The sequence below is a fragment of the Anas acuta genome, chromosome 18 (genome assembly GCF_963932015.1).
Source record: "Anas acuta chromosome 18, bAnaAcu1.1, whole genome shotgun sequence".
NCBI lineage: Eukaryota > Metazoa > Chordata > Aves > Anseriformes > Anatidae > Anas > Anas acuta.
Window position 1 is genome coordinate 6,641,146 of NC_088996.1, and position 10,057 is coordinate 6,651,202.

The window sequence follows — 10,057 nt, forward strand, 5'->3', positions numbered from 1 at the left end:
GGGCATGCTGTGGTCATGGTGTGGTACAGCTGCTCTGTACTCCAAGGGTGCATACAGGCTGTGGAGGAGGACGCTGCGGCCACACTCAAGGTAGCCAAGTTGTTGGCACCTCAAACACCAGCATTGGTGTGTTCAGCACAGAGAGACCTGCTTGGTCCTGTGCTGCTCAAAATAAGAAGAGAAGAAAGGCGATCTGAAGTTAGTCACTTGGCAGAAGGCAGGAGAGGTGATCTGGCTCTTGCATCAAGCTCCCTTGAGCATCCCAGAGCGTTCACCATGCTCGGGTGTGCTCCCAAGGCCAGGCAACGCCGCAGGTGTTTCCTGTGCATCCTGCCTTTGAAGTGCAGCAGGACTCGTATGAGCTCTGAGCCTGGCCAGATGACGTGGTGCAATACCTCCAAGGGAGATAGGAGCTCTCCTTTTGCTTGTCATGAGCCTAATTAGAAGATAAGTGTTTCTGAAACTGGAAAAGTCTCTTAGTGATGCCTGTCAGAGATGCTGATTGAATGCTAAATGAGGGTAGCAATGTTGGGACCAGCTGTTCCAGGTGATATCAAACTGGGAGCCAGACTGGTTGTCAAGTAAAGCAGAAAAATGTCTAGAAGGAGATATGCACAAGTTTCTAAGAGGGGTTGGAAGCAATACGAAGCCAAAACAATGTGCAGAAACTTCGTGGCAGCAAGTTTCAGGCCTGGAGGAGTGGAGCTGCTGGGGTGAAGGAGAAGAAATCATGTTTCACCTTTCCAGCTTAACAGCAGCAATTCTCTTTCACCATCAGTCTTCACTCCAGAGCTTCACTGAGAGCTGCCAAGGGCCAGGCCCTAGGAGGAACCACGAGTGCTCTCCTCCTCCCCTGCTCCTCACTCCCCAGCAGCGAGATGCTGCAGGGCAGCAGAACCACCACAGCCCCATGGACTTATCTCACAGCATCGCATCCACCTCTCAACATGACCCAGGTGCCTTCATCTTGCCCCAAGCAGCCTTTGGAAATCTGTAGCCAAGGCTGGGCAGAAATTTTCACAGAGTAAACATAACCTGTAGCTGCTGCCTTGTGTCCCTCCTGGGCTGTGTGCTGGAGCTGAGCGTGGGTGGTGCAGATGCCCTGGGCAGGCTGGGAGCCACCAGCCTGCAGCGTGCACCGGCACCAGGACGTGCTGGCAGGGCTCTGTGTGGCTCTGCAGCAGTGTCTGCATGGAGACACTCCTTTTGGCTCTCTGGGATTAGGAGCATGGAGATATCCAGCTAGATCTAAGGGTAGCAGTGGGGAAGGCAAAAGAAAGGCTTCTTCCCGGTAGTCCTCACCTAGTTTAAAGAAATACATCTCATATTTTATTACTTTCCCTGGTCCCTGCGGGGAAGGAGATGCAGAACTTCCAAATATAATAATCTGGAGGAAGCTGTGGCAAGCAGCTTTCGCATGCATGGGGATTTGCAAAGCCTCAAAGGGGCCCAGCTTGTAGGGAGGCTTTGAAGAGACAGCCGTGGCAGTTCCTAGGATGGATGGCTGAATCTCTGCTTGTTCAGGGCCATGAAGCACAGCAACGAGTACTCAGCTTGCTGTTAGTGACTGCTGCAGAGGGCTGGGGCAGCTGGGACCTCTTCATTTGTCTCCTTTCCCCAGCTGAAGCCCACTGCAACTGAGGCTGCTGTAGGAAACAGGTGCTATATAACCTGGCTCACAGCCCCCTTCCCAAGCTCTGCCCTAGGGGGTGGTGGTATGTGCTGCTGGGGGCTTTCCTAGGAGCTGTGTGGATGACCCTGGTCCCTGCATGGTGTCAGCTGGTCCTGAGCTGTGCATGCTGCTGGATTTCTTGATTGTTTGGGGTCTCCAGCCTGCGAAGCCCCTGGGATGTGCTCCTCACCCCCATGCTCTCAGTGCAGAGGCTGATGCAGTGCTCCCAGTGCCAAGGGTGAGGCTGCCAAGAGTGCTGATGGGGAGAGGAGCAGCATGTTGGCTTGTGCTAGCAGCAGGGCTGACTCAGGGCTTTCTCCCCATGGCTGGGAGCTGACTCAGCTGCTTTGCCCCCTTTTTTTTTTTTTTTTTTTTTTTTTTTGGTTTCTCTGAGGGCTGGGGGCATCTCCTGGGGCCCCAGTGCTGCAGCAGGGGTGAGTGGTTAGTCCTTGTTGGGAGAGTCACATCTTGGGTGTTTTTGGGCACAAGCCAAGAAATTTGGTAAATGGTTCAGGGCTGCTTTTGGTCTGTGTTTTATGGTGTAGCTGGTGAGCCTGGACTAATTACTGGGGAAAATGTGTGCTGCAGTAGTACTGATTTCTACTGTGAAGTCCCATCCCCCCCCCCTGTGTGGGATGGTGATGGATCAGGGCTGCAGAGGCTCTGCCTTCCAGAGCATTGCTGGACTGTTTTTTGTGGTATTACTCATGCGTATGTCAGAGCAAAGCTGCTCTGGAGGAGGCTGGGTGAGGTGCTGACCAGCTTGTGGGTTAAAAACCACCCTGGAGGTGGTCTCCTGCTGGGAATGGGGACAGGCTATGATGGGGGGGACACGGTGGGCTAGCTGCCCCTGTGATAGCTGAGCTTTGGCTCTGCCCTTTGCAGATCTTGGCTGTGTCATATAAAGCTCTGAGCTGCAGTGTGTGGAACATCTTGTGTGTCTAATTAGGACCCACTTGTGCCTCTAATCTGCTGGAGTCATCTCCTGGTGACGGCAGCGCGTGGGGTGCTGGGTGAGGCTGTGCCTCATCGCTTCGGGTGCCACCTCCAGGCCCTGTGGCAGTGCAGGCCTTGCAGGCAGCAGAGTGCCATGTGCTGGGCTGCCTCTGCAGCATTGTGCCCCCCTGTGGTATTACAGAGCTCCATCTTTGGGGTAGGGAAGTTGGGACCCCCTCGGGACTGCCACCCACAGTGACCTGCTTCAGGAGGAGAGTGATTTCTTAGCTTGGAGCATGGGATATGCCAGGTGCCCCCATGGCCAGAGGGATGCTGACCTCGCCACCTCCACCACTAAGGGTTGTCCCCAGTGGTCTCTTTTGGGTAGGTGAGGCCATGGGAGTGCCATGGCCACCCCAGTGAGTGCTGTGCTGCTGGGGGAGCTGCCCCATCACCAACCAGTTTCTCCAGTTCCTTTGTGCCAAATCCAGTCTGTCAGGCTGGTTTATGCCTGTTTATTTGCCTGGAGAGGGGGAAAAAATAATAAAAGAAGGTCAGCAGTCTGTGGATGGAGGGGTGGGGGCCTCAGGCACCAAGGCTGGGCACTCCAGCTGAACTGGAGCCATCCCGAGCTGCCTTACACTGTGGTTTTAGGGAGGACAAGCATGGCCTCAGCCAAGACAAAGAAACCCATCTTTCATTCTGCTCTGGATGCTGGAGTTTCTTGGAGATGTGTCAGCGCTTCACAAGGGAGCTGCGTGTTGGACGGGGACACAAGATGTGGGATGCCTGCGTGTGGATGTGGTGACACGTGGGGACAGGCAGGTCTCAGGGATGGCACGGGCAGGATTTGTGGTCCCGTCTCAGGCTGGCCTGCAGGCTCCCAGCAGCGTGGTGTTACAGCCCTGGCTTGGGTCCGCCCTTGGATTCCTCTGCAGTAGGAGCAGACAGCCTGCATGCTTCTGTGCCATGAGTACAGGGAGGCCTCATCCATTAAAAATCAGCCCACGGAAGAATGATTTCAAAATCCACCCCAAATGCTCCTACTCTGAAATAGTTTTTCTTTAACTCTCCTAGGAATGTTTTGTTCTGTGGCTGCATTTTGCTGGCAGCCACAGCCCTGACTCTGTGTCAGTGCCTGGGGAACAGGGACATCTTGGCCCCAAATGCTGGGCACGAGGGGTGGCTTTTGGCTGAGGAAGACCTGTGCCAGGCAGGCTGGCTGAAGTGCCAGTGACCTCATGGTCACCTGGGAGGGAGACAAGTCCCTGGCTGGCTGGGTTTGTCTGATTTGATCCCCGTCTGTACGGAGAGGACACCAAGTGTCTTCTGCTGACTCACAGATGCCTCCTTACGCAAAGGGTGTAAATACCACAGAGGCAGCTCCCAGAAATGACTCTAGCACGGGTGCTGGCTGTGCTTAAGAGACCTTTAGATGTTGCCAAGTCTAAAACAAGACCTTGATGTTTCTTAATTTCTTTCCAACTGTTTCCGAAGACCCTTTGAGAGGAAGGGCTGAGCCCAGCCACATGTGCCCACCTCTGCAGCATTGCTCTCCCTCCCGCTGCCGTACCCTCCTTGTGCTGCCGTCTGCACTCTGCTTCCCCCTTCGTGACACGGGCCCATGAGTGAGCGGGTGATGCTGCTAGCAACCCCTGCGTAAGCAGCCTGGTTTTGGGGAACTGCTGCAGAGGCAGCAGAAGTGAAGCTGGGTGGAAAACCCCTCTGCTTGTTGAACTTCCAAAAACAACACAGCCTTAACTAAGCAGCTGAAATTAAACTTTTTCCCCTCTCAAAGGCATGGTTATCAGCGTATGTAACATCTGGAGATACTGGGGACAAATTTTAGCTGCTGTGACATTATATACCGGCTGTAGAGATGTTTGACTGCCATGATTTGCAGAGCTGTTGGGCAGCATTCCTTGTTGTCTTGTCTAATTTTTTCCCTTCTTTCCATGGCTGTAGGCTGGAATCAGCCTGGATCTGAACAGCCACACCTTGGGATGCTGCAGCTTACTCATGGCTTTTTGGGACTACCTTTGCCTTGTTTCCCCAAACTTTCAGGTTGACTTGGCCACTCTTGGAAGATGAGGCTGGGTTTGGGGACATGGGGGTGAGCACAACTCAGGGGTTTCACTTTTGCTTATAAGACAGCCCCTCCCAGGTCAGGTAATCTGATTCAGAAGGACCAGAGCGAGCCTGGGGAGTCTGCCTCATGGCAACCTGCAGCCTTGGCATTGTGGACATGTTTTGTGATGGGGTCACATCCGCCTTCTCCCCATGGGGAAAGGGAGAATCCTGGAGAATGCTCATGGAAACCAGGAGAGATGGAAATATATGTTTTTTAAAAAAATAAACAGGCTTCACTCATTCAGAGGTAAGTGGAGCAGGGACAGGTGTGGGCACTCCATTACCCTGAGAGCCCTGCTACTGCTTGGGGTTATGGGGAGCAGTGAAGGGCCAGGCTGGTGGGGAGCAGAGCCCACAGCTCCTCAGTGCTGCCCAGGCTCAGAGTCGCTTGCTGGGGAAACAGCACAGTGGTGACTTGGGTCAGAATGGCCCGAAATCTGGTGCTTAGGCACAAAATGGAGCCTGGGCTGCCCCTGGATGGCCCCTGAGTTGGAGACCTGCCGTGCTTGTGTCCCCGTGCAACATCTCTCTGAGTAAATCATGCGCATTGCAAACTGCTGCTGTTGTTTAGGTGGATGTGAGATAGTTCAGCCTGGAGCTGTGTTCAGCCCTGTAAGTTTAACGCACACAAATGCTGCTGAAGAGTTAATGGGAAACAGAGTGCAGGAAAATAAAGAAAGACCTTTTGAGGTCTCAGCTGCTGAGGGTAATATTTGGGTTTGGTGACTGTCCGTATCTTAGAGATGGGAATGCAGCAAAGCTCTTTGAGTCCAGAGTATACATGGAGCCCGACAAGATTGTGGGCTAATATCAACAAACCTTTTGGAAAAGCAGATCCTGTCTGCTCCAGCAAAGCTGCAGTGTTATTTTTCTTTCAACAAATGTATTGAGACAATAATAATGCTGTGCAGATTGGTTGTCCCTGGCCTACATGATTTATTAGGAAACAGAAACAATTGCAGTTGCTGAAAAAAGCTTTGGACACGGATTTTTTTTTCTTCCTTTTATTTCCTCCCCCTTGAATTCCTCATGAACTAAAAAAGGCCACCTACTCTGGTCCCCAGGGAGGGGTTCCCTCCCTGCCTGCATTTCTTACTGGACCACCAACCCTGGGCTTGCAGCTTAAATACTTCAGTGCTGGGGAGGAGAGAGTGAAACCGCACTGGGGGAGAGGCAGGGAGGAGGTGACACAGCCCAGGACAACAACTCCCAAACAGAAGTAGGGCAGGTCTGGAGGAGAGACCTGCAGTCTGTTTCTAGCTCTCAGGGACAAGTTGCTTCCTCTCCCTGAGCCTCCCTTCTCTATTTATCCTGTTTATTTAGTGCAAAAGCCACTGGGAGTGGTGCTGCTTGCTGCAGGCTGAGCTCTGCAAGGTCTTGAGCCTTGCTTGGTCCTGCAGGTGCAGAAGATCAGGAGCTGATGGAAATTGCTGTCCTTGGGTTGGAAAAGGCTTTTTCATTGTGGTGTATATGAGTGATGGGGGAAGGCTGAACTTGGGGACTGGCTCTGATTTACCTCAGAAACTGCAAAAGCTGTGAGCTACTTGCTTTAGAGTGTGCAGTATCATGTTATTGCTGTTCAGTGCCCCGGGCTGTCCAGTGCTGGCTCTGGCCATGCCTCCCTCACCTTGTGCTCTTGGTCCACCCTTTCCTACTCAGCCTTTTCTCATGAAGAGGTGGGGATGGACAATCTTTCCCCAGGTGGCTGGGTCTCCTCGGGACCACAGTGCTGGGACAATTCACCACCTGGGGTCAAAGGGATGCAGCCTTTTCAGAGCGTGGGGCTTCTAGACCTTGCCTGTTGGTAGCTCCAGGAGATGTCCCATGGCCTTGACCGGGGGCTGCATCTGCCCTCTCTGTGCAGCGTGGTTATAGCAGCATCCTGCTGGGGGATGAAGCTGCCTGGGAAGTGGGGAGCTCGAAGGAGGAGGCTGGAGGACAGGACAGGGTGAAGGCTGCTCCTTTGCTACCAAAGCGTTGATGCACTTGAGGGATATCTGCTCAGGGTTTGCAAGCAGCTTCCCCAAACAGCCCATGGTGTGGAGGGTGGGTTGATCTCCATCATGCCAGCACATCATGGGGCTGAGCAAGCCTCATGTGGTCCCACTTGTCCCCACAGCACACAGCTTTGATAGCTTTTCTGAAAAGAAACCAATGGTTTTCATTAACAAAGCAAGGGACTGCCTTACAGCTCACTAAAGTCTCTGATCACTTTGAGGCAGTGGGACTAGGTGCTCTGGCAGTGAAACACTGTGAGGAAACTGATACCATCATGGTTTGCTTGGCTTTCAGAAATGACTGAGCAGATTTTCTCTGGTTTCCAGCTGACCACATGGCTCTGCTGATGACAGGGACAGGCTACACAGGTTTGAGGTAATGCAGCCCTGATCAGCCCTGAATCTACATCAAAAATTGGAGATAGATGCTGCAGGTAAAGGGAAAGGGAAAGCTGTATTGCCTGCACTCGGCTCTTACTGTTATTAAATGAGGGATTTCTGGGAATCATCTCTGATTCATTCTCCAGCTGAAACACAAGTATTTTGCATTTGCCTGAAAGGATTAAACTTTTAAAGCTCCTGCCCTTCTTGCTGGCTGTTTTCCTCCAAGGGCTTAGTTAGCCATGGCTCCCAAATTTAAAGAAAAGGATGTTGGGGTGGTTTTCCTTTGTGATCATTCTGTTCTATGCCTGGAGTCAGCACAAGAAAGCTGCTCTGAGTCAGTGCATATCAGCTGTACTTGCTCATTGCAGGGGGCTACAGGAGGCCTGGGTAACTGCTGTATTTGGTTCCTTTTCTCCTGGGTTTCACTGACATTTCAGATAGTAAATGAGCAGTTCCTTTCCCCTACAGATGTTTTCTGTTGGACATAGTTGGGAAGAGACCTTGAATGCTAAATTCATATGCTTCACTTGTGGTTTTTCCAGGCTCAATTAAATTGGTGTGGGACACTGGGGAGGATACTGTGGCAGCACAGCCCTTGTCTCCCTGCTGGCAGGAGAGAGGGAGCACAGATCTTGGTGATCAGACACATGACGTTTGACTCCTGTAGCTGCAGGGTGCTGGGTCCCTGCCCTCCTTGCCCTGGCTCCTGTGACAGTGGCTGAAGCCCACAGCACTGGGGATCTGCCTGTGAGCATCCAGCTCACTTCTCACCCCCAGTGCTGGGAGAATTTCAGGCACAGGACCACATCATGGGAGTGAGAATGCTCACAGGAGCAAACCCTCCTCTGCTGGGTGGTGGGGATGGATGGGTGCTGGATAGCAGAGCTGCACAGCCCTGCTCCAGGACAGTCTGTTTCCTGCCTTGCTTGCAGGCACCAAATCCTCACATCTTCTGCTGAGACCTAAGGCTCTGCGTCACCTCCAGGGTTGGTATGGAGTTAGACACCAGCCAGCCCCATGCTTCGTGGGGAGGGAAGGGAAATCCAGCTCCTGTGCTGCCCCTGGAGAGCATCTCTCTTAATCGAGGCCTGCACACAAATGTGTGCTCACAAAGGCAGTGCTTGCCTGTGGCTGCACGTTCACAGTGTGACAGTGTGACACAGTGAGAGGCCTTTTAAGCCTCAAGCAATGTTATCTGGAAGTGGGAAGTGAATCAAATCAGGCCCTCTGGTGCAGAGCTGCTTTGCCTCTCAGACTGTGTATGCTGCAGCATGCTCCTGCTGTGGCTGCCTTCCCTGCGCTTCAGAACAGAACCACCTGTCCATCTGCAGATCACTTCAGCTTCTTACAACATCCTGGAATATTTTCTGTCTCTCAGACTCTTCCTGAGCTCCTGCAGTGTCTCCACTGAGCATCTGTGTGGAAGGAGATGCACGAGGTCTGAGCATCACTTACGTCTTTGGGAGAAGGGTTATATCAAAGTGGTGATGCTGACAGGTTGTTCCTGGCTCCACGGAGAAGATGCAGCACCTTCACTGGTGCTCAGCTGGAGACAGGAGCAACCAGAAGAGAGCTACAAAGCACAAATGTCCCATACGTAGTCAAGGTGCTGCTGCGGTAAGGTCTTGTGGATTCTCCTCTTTTGTAACCTTTAAATACCAAAGTCATAAATAAAACCCAGCTGCAACTGAATAACATCTGGATGATGAAGGTTTGCTCTGCCCTTGCTTTGGATGGGTACAGCAGAAATGGTGAGTAGCCATGAGGTGGCTGCAGTGACTTGGTGTTTTGCAGCCCAGATGCAGAAGCCCTGAGCTGACTGGTGTGCTCAGACCCACTCATACATATTTTTAATGGAAAATCAGTAACTTGCGGAAGTGCTGCTTGGCTCAGTGACCCAGGGTTATGGGGGCTGTAGAGTTTTGAGACCCTCAGCCAGACCTGTGGAGTCCTAAACCCCAGACTGGCCAGTGGGGAGACAAGAAGCTTTTGGAGCTCCTCAGCCCATCCAAGCTGCGAAGCGGGGTTGTGAACCTTGTTGTTCTCTGCGAGAATGTTGCTTTTACAATTAAAACCCACGCAAAGCCCCGGCCCTTGCTACTGCTTGTGTTACCCCAGTGAGATATCTGACATTTGAGACAGAATGGGAAGTCAAAGAATGCGAGGAATTTGGTGACTCAACATAGGGTTTATTATACCAGTCCTACCGTTTAAGCCCGTGTAATGTAAGATTGTTTTACGGCATGTGGCACAGTTCTGTGGGTTAATTTATAAGCAAACAATTATTCAAATCGGAATTTTTTTCCATGCCTACATAAACTTGTTATCTGTTTGGCAGCAGGGGATGCTGCAAAGAAATGCACATTTACATTTATGGCATTGAGCTGCTCCAGGAAAAGTAAATAGCATCAATGGTGCATTGACATGGGAGACTTACTACTGAACTTGACCTGGGAGTGGCATGGAGATAAGCCAAAAGTTAAGAGAAAAGGAGTCCTTTGTGTGGAGATGCCAGTATATTAGGTCTCACTTTTAGGTCACACACTTGTTAGGGGTTCCTTCAAAGTGATGGATTCCTCTGCAAAAATTTAATGATGTCTGTTAAATCACAGGGTCATGAACTAGTGCATGTGCTGAAAATGGTTTGCCAAAGGACCATGAAGACAAGGCCTTGTGTCAGGAGGCTTCCAAAGCAAATTGGATTTTCCACACAGCAATGGCTGCGTTTGAAGGTCTGTCAGTGGCCTGTAAAATTCTCCACCAGCGATAACAAGACAGAATTGCCAAGCACTGAAGCAATGCCACAAGCGTTACAGAACAAATGGCTCCCTCTCCGTACATAATAGCTTCTTGATCATCAGTCAAAGAAAGAATTATCCTAACCAGCAAACAGGCTGGAGGAGGCTGCTCCCTCTGCTCCAGGAGATCATCCCAGAGC

At 51.7% G+C, this 10,057-nt stretch overlaps 1 long non-coding RNA gene across 2 annotated transcripts; it reads left to right on the forward strand.

Annotated features, from left to right (window-relative positions):
* Positions 1-1,708: 1,708 nt before the first annotated feature.
* LOC137841881 (uncharacterized) lies at positions 1,709-9,490 on the forward strand. Of its 2 annotated transcripts, none has more exons than XR_011088817.1 (3): positions 1,709-1,910; positions 7,031-7,169; positions 8,052-9,490. It is a non-coding gene; the product is annotated as an uncharacterized lncRNA (long non-coding RNA). The 2 variants fall into 2 exon arrangements; XR_011088818.1 differs by having other exon boundaries at positions 7,063-7,169.
* The last annotated feature ends 567 nt before the right edge of the window (positions 9,491-10,057 follow it).